We start from the raw sequence: 13697 nt of genomic DNA on the forward strand, positions 1-13697 counted from the left end.
GATCACCTGCTGCACTAGCTGCGCGTTGCCCTCTGTGGTTGCCGTACGCGGCCGCCCTACCTTTCCAGCACGTTCATCCGTCACGTTCCCAGTCCGTTGAAATTTTTCAAACAGATCCTTTATTGTATCGCTTTTCGGTCCTTTGGTTACATTAAACCTCCGTTGAAAACTTCGTCTTGTTGCGACAACACTGTGTTGTATGCGGTGGAATTCCAACATCAGAAAAATCCTCTGTTCTAAGGAATAAACCATGTTGTCTACAGCACACTTGCACGTTGTGAACAGCACACGCTTACAGCAGAAAGACGACGTACAGAATGGCGCACCCGCAGACTGCGTTGTCTTCTATATCTTTCACATCACTTGCAGCGCCATCTGTTGTTGAAAATTGTAACTACTGTAATTTCGAAAGTTTGTCCGCCTGAAAATGTACTGTTGTCCCAAGCATATTGCAACAAACGGTGTATTTCTATCGCTGCTCGTTTAGTTTTTATTGCCGTTTCAAATATACCGGTCATTTTTGAATATATATATATATATATATATATATATATATATATATATATATATATATATATGTGTGTGTGTGTTTGTGTGTGTGTGTGTGTGTGTGCGCGCGCGTGCAAGGGCGCGTTTTCGTTCTTGGACATCTAGGCCCCTTCCACTAATCTACCCCCTTCCTCAAATTCGTACGGACGTGCAGTCCCTAATTCATAGTTATCTCGCAAACGCAGAACACCCTTGATTAGCGCATTGTAGTAAGAAACCGTATGGAGGTGACCTTGGCAGCGCTGCTGCGGACAGGCCAATTAGCTCGCTTTAACGATGGAATTGTGTATGCGCCATCCACGGTTGTTAAGGTACCGCTTCACAACCTCAGGCTAATCTTCGTACCGCGACCCTTCTACATCCTCGTCGTCCGAAGCGCACAAATTAGGCTCGCATTCATAAGTGCATGATTCTTCTACCTGCTAAGAATATCGAATGCAGCCGTCTAGATTGTCAGACATCTTTACAATATGACGTACTTAAATTATCCTTACAACTTTAGATTTTTATAACTTTGTAACTACACCAGGTAATAACCACTAGTTTTCGACATCTGACAAGATGTTTTCTTTTCTCATTCATACATTCAATGTGACCAACCCTATTGTCACAAAGAATGCCCAGTCGGTATTCAGTCTCCCTCCATTTAAAGTATTAAGTCTACGAGAGTAGCGTGGTTTTGTGCCGTAGTTATTTTGTATTTGAGACCCAAAATAAAATTGCCTGGTTACATAAAATCAGCACTATACTTTCTTTCGAAGGATGTTATTGCAGATTCGTCCGAAAGTTTCGAGAAAGTAAGGGCACAGTTTAGTTTATCTTTATCTAGTGAAAGTTCCGGTTAAAGTCTTTCCTAATATTAGTTTGTTGTTTGGCGCGTTGCTATTAGAACCAGAAATATTATTTCACTGCCCAGTACAGCAACTTAATTTCTCAAAATTCAAATTAATTTTTACTTTTGATTGTTTCCTGTCCCTGATCACTTTTAGATAATCAAACGGCGCACTTTTCCCTAATACTCTACCTGATCCACCGCGGCCGGCCTGATGGGGACAATTCCACTTACGTGCGGAATTTAAATTTAAACACTGTGATGCAATGCTGGTGATATTGGTGATTCACATGTCGGATGCGGTATGAGAACTGTCAGAATTTTTGAGTTGCCAGCCGGCCGGAGTGGCTGTGTGGTTCTAGGCGCTACGGTCTGGAGCCGAGCGACCGCTCCGGTCGCAGGTTCGAATCCTGCCTCGTGCATGGATGTGTGTGATGTCCTTAGGTTAGTTAGGTTTAATTAGTTCTAAGTTCTAGGCGACTGATGACCTCAGAAGTTAAGTCGCATAGTGCTCAGAGCCATTTGAGTTGCCTGCGGAGGAATGGCAGCCTATTCTTCCTCAAGAGCCGAAACCAGCGTTTTCTCCGATACCATAACACCACCTTCTCTGCATTTCATTGTTGGCAGTACCCATATGGCAGATAACGTTCTCCGAGCATTCGTAAAACTCGAATCTTTCCATCGAACTGTCACAGGGTATAGCATGATTCATTACTCTTAACACTCGTTTCCCGTCATTCACTGTCCTGTAACGTCACTCTTTACATCACCTCAAGCGTCGCTTAGCACTGACTTGTGTAGCTAATGGGGAGCTACTCGACTTTCGAACCGCACTGTTTTTAACTCCCTACGCACAGTCCTCGTACTAGCTGGATTTCTGGCAGTGCTTAGGAACTCTCGAGTGATTCTTTCCCCTGATTTTATGCAATTTTTTTTTACAACCAACCTCCGCTATTCTTGATGGTCTCTTTGTACATGGGGCCTGTCATGGTTTAGATGTGGTTTTTCCTTGGCGTTTCCACTTCAGGATCACATCACCAACCGTCAACTTGGGTAGCTTCGGAAGGGTTGAAATGTTCCTGGTGCATCGGTTACTTATGTGACATCTGATGACTAGTCTACTTCGAAGTCACTGCGTTACCCATTCTGCTGTCACTACTTATCTACTGACAACACAACACTCCCCGCCTCCTTTAATAAAGGCGGGTATGTCTCTCGCGACATCTACAGGATAATTTCGTATTACATAGGGGTGTCCTGATACTTTTCATCAGATAGTGTACACTGATATTAGTTTATTCCGTTCAAGAATGATTACAGTACTGTTCCATAATTTCATTTCATCGAGGTCATTGAGAAAAGGAAGACTGTATACTGTGATAGTTTTTCGTATAATTTGCATTTCACTAACTTTTTTATACCCTGTATATTAAACTTCTGTTACAGGGCTGGCTAGAGGCGAAACTCAACATTATTGATGTACGGATGACCCCGTTTTACTGTAAGATGACCCGAGTGCTAGATTGTTACTGAACAATGTAGCAACAGCGGTTGACTGATGGTTTATCCATTCTCCTTTCGGACTGACCAGGTTTCGATTTGTCAGCGACAGAAGGAATTTCGCGGAATTTAACGAGAAATGTCGCCACTGCACTGTGGACAATGGGTGGGCTGCTATAACACGGTTATCCTCTCTCATGACATCAAGACGACATCATTGCGTTCGGCTTGTGTTCACGCCATCAGCTTTCAGGTAATCTGTAAGGAAGAAACAACAGTCACAACTGGACAATCAATAAAACTATGCGCAAATGAAAGGCACCATCGTTTTTCTCGGGCAATTCTCTGTCTGTGGGGTAAGTTACCTGTCCTCCTTTCGTATTTGGAAGTTCCCAGTGGAATTAAGATAGCGTCTTCTAAAATGGCGGCCATGTTGGTAACATAGCCTCACACCTTTCCCGCCCTCTCCTATCTCATACCACTTGATTTTAAATTGCTCCCTACAAATCTGACCTAAAACCATGGTCCCACTACGTTCCTTCCTTAATACTTACCCATCTCATGCCTTGCTGTAGAGAAAGAAAGTGACTTGTATTTGTCGCCCTTTTGCACTGCTTTCCACGTTAGCACATATTAGGACACGAGATGCTATGGCCTGCATTTAATCCCAGCCCACGTATGTTGTAAGACAACAGCATCGAGCAAAGTGGCACTGGACTCACATTCGGGAGGACGACGGTTTGAATTTCTGTCGGGTAACCCACGTTTAGGTTTTACATGTTGTCCCTCAATCACATAAGACAAGTGCCGCGATGATTCCTTTGAGAAGGGCACGGCTGATCTCTTTCCCGTTTACCCCCCAATCTGAGTTTGTGTTCCGTCTCTAATGCTCTCGTTGTAACGCGATGTTAAACTCTCATCTTCCTTTCATTTGTACAACAGCATATATGACGATTGGAAATAGGTGGAAAAGACCGAGTTTTGTTTCTCAGACGTTCTGGGCCTATCTAATGAACTGTGGGGATAGGAAAGAATTACGTAAATACTGGAAGTATGATGTCGGAAGATCAGTAACAGCTTCCGCCATCACTTCTGACCAATGACACAGAACTGGTCGCAGAACGTACAGATATGGGTTTAATATCCCTCCAGCTGACGTTAGCAGTAGAGACGTGGAGCCACAACAGTTAAGGCATCATCACACGGACCGTGTTTCTAATCGCCAAGCAAGCCATACGTAGTGTCTGTCGTGGATGCCGTGCACTCGTAGACGACATGATAAATCTCACGGAACGTGCCCCCCATCGTGATTTGCAACCTGTGCGCTCTTCGGGGGCAGTCTGCGAGATCTGGCACGTAAGTGCACAGTTTCTTTACGAACATGGACGCGCGTAAAATAGCTGACAATCTGTCTGCGATTGTCGAAGAAAAGGGGAGGAAATCATGAAGAAGTTCCTGGACTCGTCGATGGCCTGAATAATGAATAATGCTGCACAACAATCTGGCATACATACTAGTAGAAGCTGATGATTAATTCAGTTGAAACTTCATATCATCTTCTGTTTTAAATCGAATACAGTAAAGTATAGTGTCTAATGTCAGTTTGTACGTGTATAATATCAATATTGTTGATGTTGCATTGACTATCTACACTCTGAAGCAGCGTACCTTACCACATGTATTTCAAGATCGAAAATCATTTCGTAATTTAATTTGAATGGAAAAGGACATATATTTCGAAGCTACTTGCCATCATTGAAAAATATATTTACCAACATGATACAAATATGAGGCAGTCCATAAAATCAAGAATTTGTAATAAAGATTTTACATGAAGTTTCTAAATAGCAAAAACTTTACTTAAATGGCGCTATTTCGAGAATCCTCAGTTTTCTGATGCTTTGAAACAGCTTATATTCATACCAAGAACTTGTGACGTAAGAATGGTATCGTATCTCACTGGCCATGTTCCTCTCCACGAGGCAAAAATCTGGTGTGACAGGTTCTTCACTAGTGAAATGTCGAATTCGCGCTATGGCGTCACCCGCTCCTATTGGTCCATGTCCCTCGACACGACGGCTTTAGAATGGGCTAGGGACCACCACGGGGCGCGGCCACCGAGTCACGTGGTCTGTTCCACTGCTGGCAGCTGGTCAAGCGATCCGTCGTGGCACAGTCCAGAAAGCACACTGCGTGAGTAAACACGTGTTACGCCTAGCTGTTACTGGGATTTCGACCCTACTTTGAACATTGACTTTCGTGTTCATGTTTTTGGTGCTTCTGGCGTGGTCCACTCACAATCTTGGCTTTCTTCATCGACACGAGTGTGTATCCGATGCGAATTCTTTAGTGACGACGAGTTCTTACCGTGCTGTGTTCCCTGCATTGTGTTCGCCTTCGGTTCCTGCGTTATGGGCCCTACGTCTACGGAACTGTGGCAGCAACAGCTGACACTCCAGCAGACACAGTGGCAGCTCCAACAGCAACATCAGTCTGCTCTCATGAAGCTTGTGTCAAGGCAACAACCAGCACGTAAGTCCGAGGTCTCAGCTGTGTCAGCACTGACGTTCGCTCCCTTAGAAGAGGCTGCAGAGTCCTGGGACGTCTACCTCCGACGATCTGACTTGCACTGTCGGGTGTACGATATTTCTAGTGGAAGGAAACGTGATTGCCAGCCGAGCGGTTCTAGGCGCTTCAGTCCGGGACCGCGCTCCTGCTACGGTCGCAGGCTCGAATCCTGGCTCGGACATGGATGTGTGTGCTGTCCTTAGGTTAGTTAGGTTTAAGTAGTTCTAAGTCTAGGGGACTGATGACATCCGATGTTAAGTCACATAGCGCTTAGAGCTTTTTTTTTTTTTTTTTTTTTTTTTAACGTGGTTCACTTTTCTCTTCCAGTAGTCGTTTACACGAAGCGGTGCGGAAGTTGAAGCCACATTCGGAACCTAGTGACCTCTTTTTCGGTGCCCTCTGTGGTCTGTTAACTAACTATGGGCAGCAGACCACTTTTTTCCTGCCAGGCTGCCATTTGATCACTGTCATAAACAACATGGAAAATCCTACGCCAATTTTGCGGCCGAATTTCAGGGTCTTGTACAAAAGTGCAGTTTTACGTGCCAGAACTTTTTTTTTTCAGTGTTTTATGAAACATACACAACCCACTGTCTAACACTTTTAAGTGGGTGTATTAAGGCTGAACTCTGCTATTAGTTGTACAGAAGTGGTTTATTAATGCGAGCACACTATCTAACAATTAAACAAAATAGTACTATATGTGAATGATCGGCCTCTTAGCCTCTCTGGAATCCTCCCAGAGAGCTGCCCGTCCCTAGCCACGTGGAGGCGGGCCGCTACTACTAGAAGAAACCACTCCATTTATACCTCTCTTTTATTCCCTCCACCACCATACTGAGCTAACTACAATTACTAGCTTCTACGAGTCAGAGACTTAAACAAACATTTTATTTACATATTTACAATTGTGCATTAGATCTGAAGCGCTTTTACCCTCTCCCAACGTAGGCTCACTGGGCCTCCCTTGAGATTTTGTTTACCAATTTTGCGAAGTTGCTTAACAATTCGCCATTCGTCAATATTTCATTGACATTCCGTGTTTGTAGAAGCTGTCTCTCAACTGAGACAGCCTGTTCGTATATTGGACACTCGAACACTGTGTGTTCCGGCGATCCTTCGTGGGCACCACAGTCAGACTCCGGTGTTGGCCTTTTTCCTATTTTATGCAGGTACGTGAGATAGGGCCCATGACCTGTAAGGAAGTGAACTAGGCCCTGTGCGGGCGTCATTATCTTGTTCTTTAGTCTTTCCCTTCCCGTGGTTAGAAACCTGTGGACTCTACGGCCCGTTCTGGACCCATCCCATTCGTCCTACCAAATGTCAAGCATTTTTTCTCTAATAGCTGTAACACTTGCCAGAATACTGCCCATTATATTTTGCACCTTGTCGATGTTCTGTTTATGCAGCCAGTAGAAGGTTGCGTGCTGCCTTATTATCAGGTCCAGGTGCCAGAACTATAAAAAGTTTTGTATGCGGAATCGTTGATTAGAGATTTGACAGAGCGTCTTGCCTCTGATAGGGAGGTCACGGCTAAAGCTTTGGCCAAGTCCGAACCTAGTCTTCGTGAAGCGCTTAAAATTACTAAATCTTTCGAGGTTGCTTCAACACCTCAGCATGATTTTACAAGTGACATACACGTTCCTCAGATCATTAGTCGCCGTCGTAACCAATGGTCATCATCCTTTTGATTCTGCTTCCAATTCTCACCCCCAAATGGTTCAAATGGCTCTGAGCACTATGGAACTCAACATCTGAGGTCATCAGTCTCCTAGAACTTAGAACTACTTAAACCTAACATAAAGACACCACACACATCCATGTCCGAGGCAGAATTCGAACCTGCGACCGTAGCAATTCTCACCCCAGTTCACGGGCGTCCGGATCTCCGTCACTCGTGAGAACTGAAGTATGTCACTCACTTTGCTCCCTGCTTAGCGTCGGGTGAAATTTCGTGTAATTTCAACAGGGCTGGTCAGAAACTCCCTCCTCAGCGTTGCAGCGTTAGTTACGCTCGGCACAGGCACTACGGTCTTGTCCTGAGTGCGGTAACAGGCATTCCAGAGGCCGCTGCCCACATGGCGCTGCGGTGTGCTGCGCTTGTAGCAAGGGCTGTCGTGTGTCAACTGGCATACCGCCGGTCGCGTCCCCCGCTGCGGCAGCAGGACAACATTGCCGTCCACTCCATGACGGTTTCGGCGCCCGCAATTTCCCTGCCGCTACAGCCGCTCACTGTAGACTTTCCGCTATGCGGCCAGGCCATGGCATTCCAGATGGACACGGGCGCTATCGTATCCTTATGGTGAGATTCTCGTCGAGAGGCATGAGAAAGGGATGAACTTCAGAATTTTGTTAAATATAAGTGTTTTTTTTTTTTTTGCAATGGTCGTTTCACTACTTTATTAGACATACATTCGTAATTGAATTTTTTCATTTCGTACCAATTTAAAAATGGCGGCTGCAGCCCTTGTCATCGTATGCATCTACTCCTGAAACCCACAAAAAAAAAGGTAATTCTTAAATTAGAATGAATTTGGTGGACCATAACCATGGGGTATTGTAAAACACCTCAAAAAATGGTAGCTATTTTGAAAGACATGTTACTTTCTTGGCGTATTTTGCTAATTTCAGAGGTTAAAAAGGAATTTAAAAATTCGAATGAAAAAGAAGCTCTCGCTAAGACGCCCTTAATTTAATTAACTTTTATTTTAAAAAAGTCAAATGAATCGGTTAATCTATCGAGTATCCAGAGCGCTTGCAGCGCTGAAAAATGTAAAAATTTTGTTTTGAGAAAACGCGTTTAAACTTTGGAGTAACAAAGAAAAAAATATTTTAAATCTGACGGTTCATCTGAGATCTCATGACCATAGAGGCATTCTTCTTCGCCCTCAGACATGATCGGGTTCACAATTCAGTGCTATTTTTTTTCATTTCTGGCTCTTTTAACAAACTGAGACATTCCTTGCTCAGCAGAAGTCACGGGTTTGCTGTTACATTATCCTGCGCAGTTTTTGCTGTTCGTGTTTCTGTCAATTCCTAACACGTTGATGGCCTTAAGAATAAATGAATAACCTTCGTTAAATATGCTTGCAGGTATATGTGCTGCTATTTCAACAGTTTCCGCCCCACAAAGAAGATGTTTCAATGACCGTTTCCAAATGCACACGTTGTAGCTCTTGTTGTCATCTTGCGTATTGGCACCGATGTATCTTTTAAGCAAATCATCATTGGACAGGAATTCGTATACTGCTAGAAACTTGCCTTGAACTATTTAATCGAACGCCTGCAGCTGCCTATATTTCGGTCGGTGCACGGTTCCATTCAACACGCTGTAACTTCTCCAGTACTTTCAAAATCAAAAATTCTTTTGCAGAAATAATCTATATGCTTCAGGCATGCAAATTATGTAACAAGATCCATTTTTCCGGTCTGTCTGGACCAGGACATCCACTTAATGAACAACGAAACGTATTGCCGCCTCGGTTCGATTCCGCTTCAACGGGCTCGGCGCCGAGTCCTGTATTAACACTCATCTACAGTTACATCTACATGGATACTCTGCAAATCACACTTAACCACCTGGCAAGGGGTTCATCGAACTACCTTCTCAACAATTCTCTATTATTCCACTCTCGAACAGCGCGCAGAAGAAACGAACACCTACATCTTTGCGCGCGAACTCTGATTTCCCCTATTTTATTGAAATGGCTTTAAGCAGTATCAGACTTAACATCCGAGGTCATCAGTCCCCTGGACTCAGAACTACTTAAACCTAACTAACCTAAGGACATCACAACATCCATGACCGAGGCAGGATTCGAACCTGCGACCGGAGCAGCAGCGCGGCTCCAGACTGAAGCGCCTAAAACAGCGCGGCCACAGCAGCCAGCCCTTATTTTATTATGACGATAGTTTCTCCCTGTGTACGTCGACGTCAACAAAATATTTCGCATTCGAAGGAGGAAGTTCGTGATTGAAATTTCGTGAGAACATTCCGCCACAACGACAAACGCCTTTGTTTCAATGACATCTACCCCAAATCCTGTATCATGTCCGTAAAACTCTTTCCCCGATTTCTCTTTAATACAAAACGTTCTGCTCTTATTTGAACTTTATCGATTTACTCCGTTAATACTATCTGGTAAGGATCCCACACCGCGCAGCAGTACTCCGAACTAGGGCGGACAAGCGCAGTGTAGGCAGCGTCTTTAGTAGATCTTTTCGATCTTTTAAGTGTTCTGCCGATAAATCGCAGTCTTTGATTCGCCTTCCCAAAAACATTATCTGTGTTCTTTTTAATTTAAGTTGTTCGTAATTGTAATTCCTAGGTATTTACTAGTAGTTGAATTTACGGGTTTTAGATTTGACTGATTTATCGTGTAACCTCAGTTTAACGGATTCGTTTCAGTACTCACGTGGATGACCTCACACTTTTCGTTATTTAAGGTCAATTGCCAATTTTCGCACCATGCAAGTATCTTTTCTAAATAGTTTTGCAATCCGTTTTGATCTTCCAATGACTTTACTAGACGATAAAAGTCACTATCATCTACAGACAACCTAAGACGGCTACTCAAATTGTCTCCTAAATCATTTATATAGATAAGGGACAGCAGAGGGCCTATAACACTACCGTGGGGAATGCCAGAAATCACTTCTGTTTTAATCGACGACTTTTCGTCAATTACTACTAACTGCGACTTCTCTGACAGGTAATCACAGATCCAGTCGCATAACTGAGACGATATTCCATAAGCACGCAATTTGATTACTTGTGAGGTATAGTGTTAAAGGCTTTCTGGAAATCTAGAAATACGAAATCAGTTTGAAATCTCTTGTCAATAGCACTCAACGCTTCGTGTGAGTAAAGGGCTAGTTGTGTTTCACAAGAACGATTTTTTCTAAATCCGTATTGGCTGTGTGTCAATAGACTATTCTCTTCGCAATGTTCAAACACAATATACGTTACAAAATCCTGTTGCATATCGACGTTAATGATATGGGCCTGTAATTTAGTTTATTACTCCTATTGCCTTTCTCGAATATTGATGTGGCCTGTGCCACTTACAAGCCTTTGTGTACGGATCTTTCGTTGGGCGAGCAATTGTATATGGATATTAAGTATGGAAGCCTTTATTAGTATTTGGTTTCACAGTAGAGGCCCAAGTTAATTTAGTGACCCCCACAGTGCCTTTTTTATTATCTTGACGCACTGTGCACGAAGTATAAGAAGATTTTTTAACTAATGTTCGGATGTGCCTGTTAGTTTACGGCTCATGTTTCTATCAAGCCTTCTGTAGTGCGTAAATTTTGCCGAGATCACCCACTTCTGTTTACGGTTCGTGACACTTTTCAGGCTGAAATCGCACGGCTCCGGGACCAAGACGTTATTTCCCCAGCTTCCGGCAGTCAATGGGCGACGCCTATTGCTATTTCCGCAAGTATCCGGATATCGGCACTCGCGTCAGAACCCGAGACAGAACAGATGAAGCCGCAAGGCGGAAGGATGGCTTGCGGAAGAGAACACATCATGCGGTAGTCGAACTAAACACGGCTGACTGTCGTGGACGGCGCACAGACAAGGAGTAGTCCAAAGCAACCTGTGCAACAGCGAGGTGGAAAGCGGGAACCTTCGCCATATCGATGTCAGCAGGCGAAGAGAAAGAGAGAGACACCAAGTGCCAAGCGAGTTTGTTATCGAATATTACGTAGCACAGCGATCATAGTAACCGACAATATCAGACGTGAGTGCAGAGTGACTGACCGTTCGCTTGGGAGGGTGGGGGCGTATTTATACCGGCAGCTAGAAACGATATTAGCATATTATCCAGCGTATTCACGTAGCGAGACGGATGGTATGCTCACAATGCGAGAGTAGTAGGGATGTCGGTTGTCACTAAAAGAACCAGTTGTCGGTTATATCAGATTTTTCTCAGCACCAGTTTGAATATGAAAATTGCAAAAAAATATCAGTTTTTGAAATAACCGGTTTCCCGTTTTTTATTCCTGGTATTTCCTGTAGTACAAGTAGAAATCTAACGAAGAGTGAAAAAGCTCACTCTTTAAGTTTCAAGATACATAAAATCAAAATACTAAATTAAATAGGTAAAAAAAACTTAGACCGTCCACCATTCGTAGCTTTTCATGAAAAGTGATGAGCGGCTGAATACTAATAAGAAGCACCAGTATTTTCGTATGATTCTAATTTTATGAAACTCTGTTCAAAATCATGTTGTAATCGAAAATGGTTCAAATGGATCTGAGCACTATGGGACTTAACATCTGAGGTCATCAGTCCCCTAGACTTAGAACTAGTTAAACCCAACTAACCTAAGGACATCACACACATACATGCCAGGAACAGAATTCGAACCTGTGACCGTAGCAGCAGCGCGGTTCCGGGCTGAAGCGCCTAGAACCGCTCGACCACAGCTACCGGCTTGTAATCGAGGAATAGTGAATGCCAAATGGTGAAAACTGAGACTGGAGAACTCTATTTTTCGTGTTAATTTGTCCGTTCTCAAGGGCTACAAGCAGATATTGGCATATTATGCACACACAGGAAATACATCAAATCCTTCCAATCTTTATTGTAAAATATACTATGAATGAATTGTTAAGTTATAAGCTTTCTGTAAATATTTTTAAATTACTGCTACCAGTCACAAACTTCGTTAACTATTGTATTACTCATTTATTTAGCGATATACTTCGAGGGAATCCTCATCTCCAGGCCAAATGGCATTACAAAAACAATTTTACAATAAGGTCATACTGATGTTACATAGTCTTTTCATTATTGCTGTGATTATCCTGTGGAAGCACAGAAAACTTAGTAAGAGGCGATGTCACTTTGGAAGCTGGACTGATGTTTCCATGAAAATGTGTTGTAACGATCACTCACTTTGTTCTTCTGTCGTGGCAGTCTCGTTGTGATGCGCTGAGGTGTTTCAATTTCCGTGGCTCCCTTGGTTTGGGGGGGGGGGGGGAGACTGTAGTTACACCCTGTATATTCAGTAAAATTTCGTTATCTCTTATCTTATCCTGGCGTTGTAATTTTAGTAGTCATCAGTGTAGATGATTTACCTCAGCTTCCTTTTTTACAGACTGGTGTGTGCTGTATTTTTTACCACGTACTGCCAACTGGAAGCTTGGAGCCGAAGCGTGAGCTTCCTAGGAAAGCTCAGCGTGTTAGAGAGCTGCCAAAGTATCGTTAAGGTCGGGGTTTGATTCCGTTTCCGGAACAGAGACTCATTCACCCACTCCCACTCTCAGTAGGGTTACGTTTGCCCGGGCTGTTGAACGTAAACCAGCACGAGGTCTCAAGATCCGCCTGGCCAGTTGCGTTGTTTGCATGTATTGTGGGACGCAGCAACGAATTTCCAGTTTACAAATCCTTCACGTTCGCCTTGTAAAATTAGACTTAAAGGTTCTCCCTTGCGTCAGGGCGATGCTAATGCGCAAGCGCCACCGAGGCTTTCCCACTCTTATTTTAGAATAGTCGCTACTCGCTTCTGTCAGAGTTTTACGGGACAATTTGTCTGGAGCGATTCTAAAAGCCAGACGAAAAATTTATTACCTCTTCTTCCGCACCTATCCTGCACAAAACCACCTCGTTCACTGTGATACACAGCCGGCCGAAGTGGCCGTGCGGTTAAAGGCGCTGTAGTCTGGAACCGCAAGACCGCTACGGTCGCAGGTTCGAATCCTGCCTCGGGCATGGATGTTTGTGATGTCCTTAGGTTAGTTAGGTTTAAGTAGTTCTAAGTTCTAGGGGACTAATGACCTCAGCAGTTGAGTCCCATAGTGCTCAGAGCCATTTGAACCATTTGAGCCACTGTGATACACGTGACGCGGCAAGGAAAGTATCTAAGCAGAACAGGGACGAATAGGCTACAAGAGTTGAACGTCATATCTTACCAAAGAACGTGGTGGTCGATGGATTTCCCGCGCGATAAAGCACTGTAGGCGGTGATCTGTGGCGAATTTGATGAGAGAGTACAGTAATGCTTCAAAAAATGGTTCAAATGGCTCTGAGCACTATGGGACTTACTTCTGAGGTCATCAGTCCCCTAGAACTTAGAACTACTTAAACCTAACTAACCTAGGGACATCACACACATTCACGTCCGAGGCAGGATTCGAACCTGCGACCGTAGTAGCAGCGCGGTTCCGTTCTGAAGCGCCTACAGCGACCGGCTACAGTAATGGTACAGTGTTTCGGAACACGGAACAGTTGGCACAGGAT

General features: G+C 43.9%; 1 protein-coding gene across 1 annotated transcript in view; it reads left to right on the top strand.

The window, feature by feature from the left end:
- The window catches only part of LOC124555977 (diacylglycerol kinase beta-like), a 302061-nt gene that overhangs the window by 53175 nt on the left and 235189 nt on the right, over positions 1-13697 (top strand). The gene's annotated exons all lie outside the window — the stretch shown is intronic.

The sequence above is a fragment of the Schistocerca americana genome, chromosome X, assembly GCF_021461395.2.
Source record: "Schistocerca americana isolate TAMUIC-IGC-003095 chromosome X, iqSchAmer2.1, whole genome shotgun sequence".
NCBI lineage: Eukaryota > Metazoa > Arthropoda > Insecta > Orthoptera > Acrididae > Schistocerca > Schistocerca americana.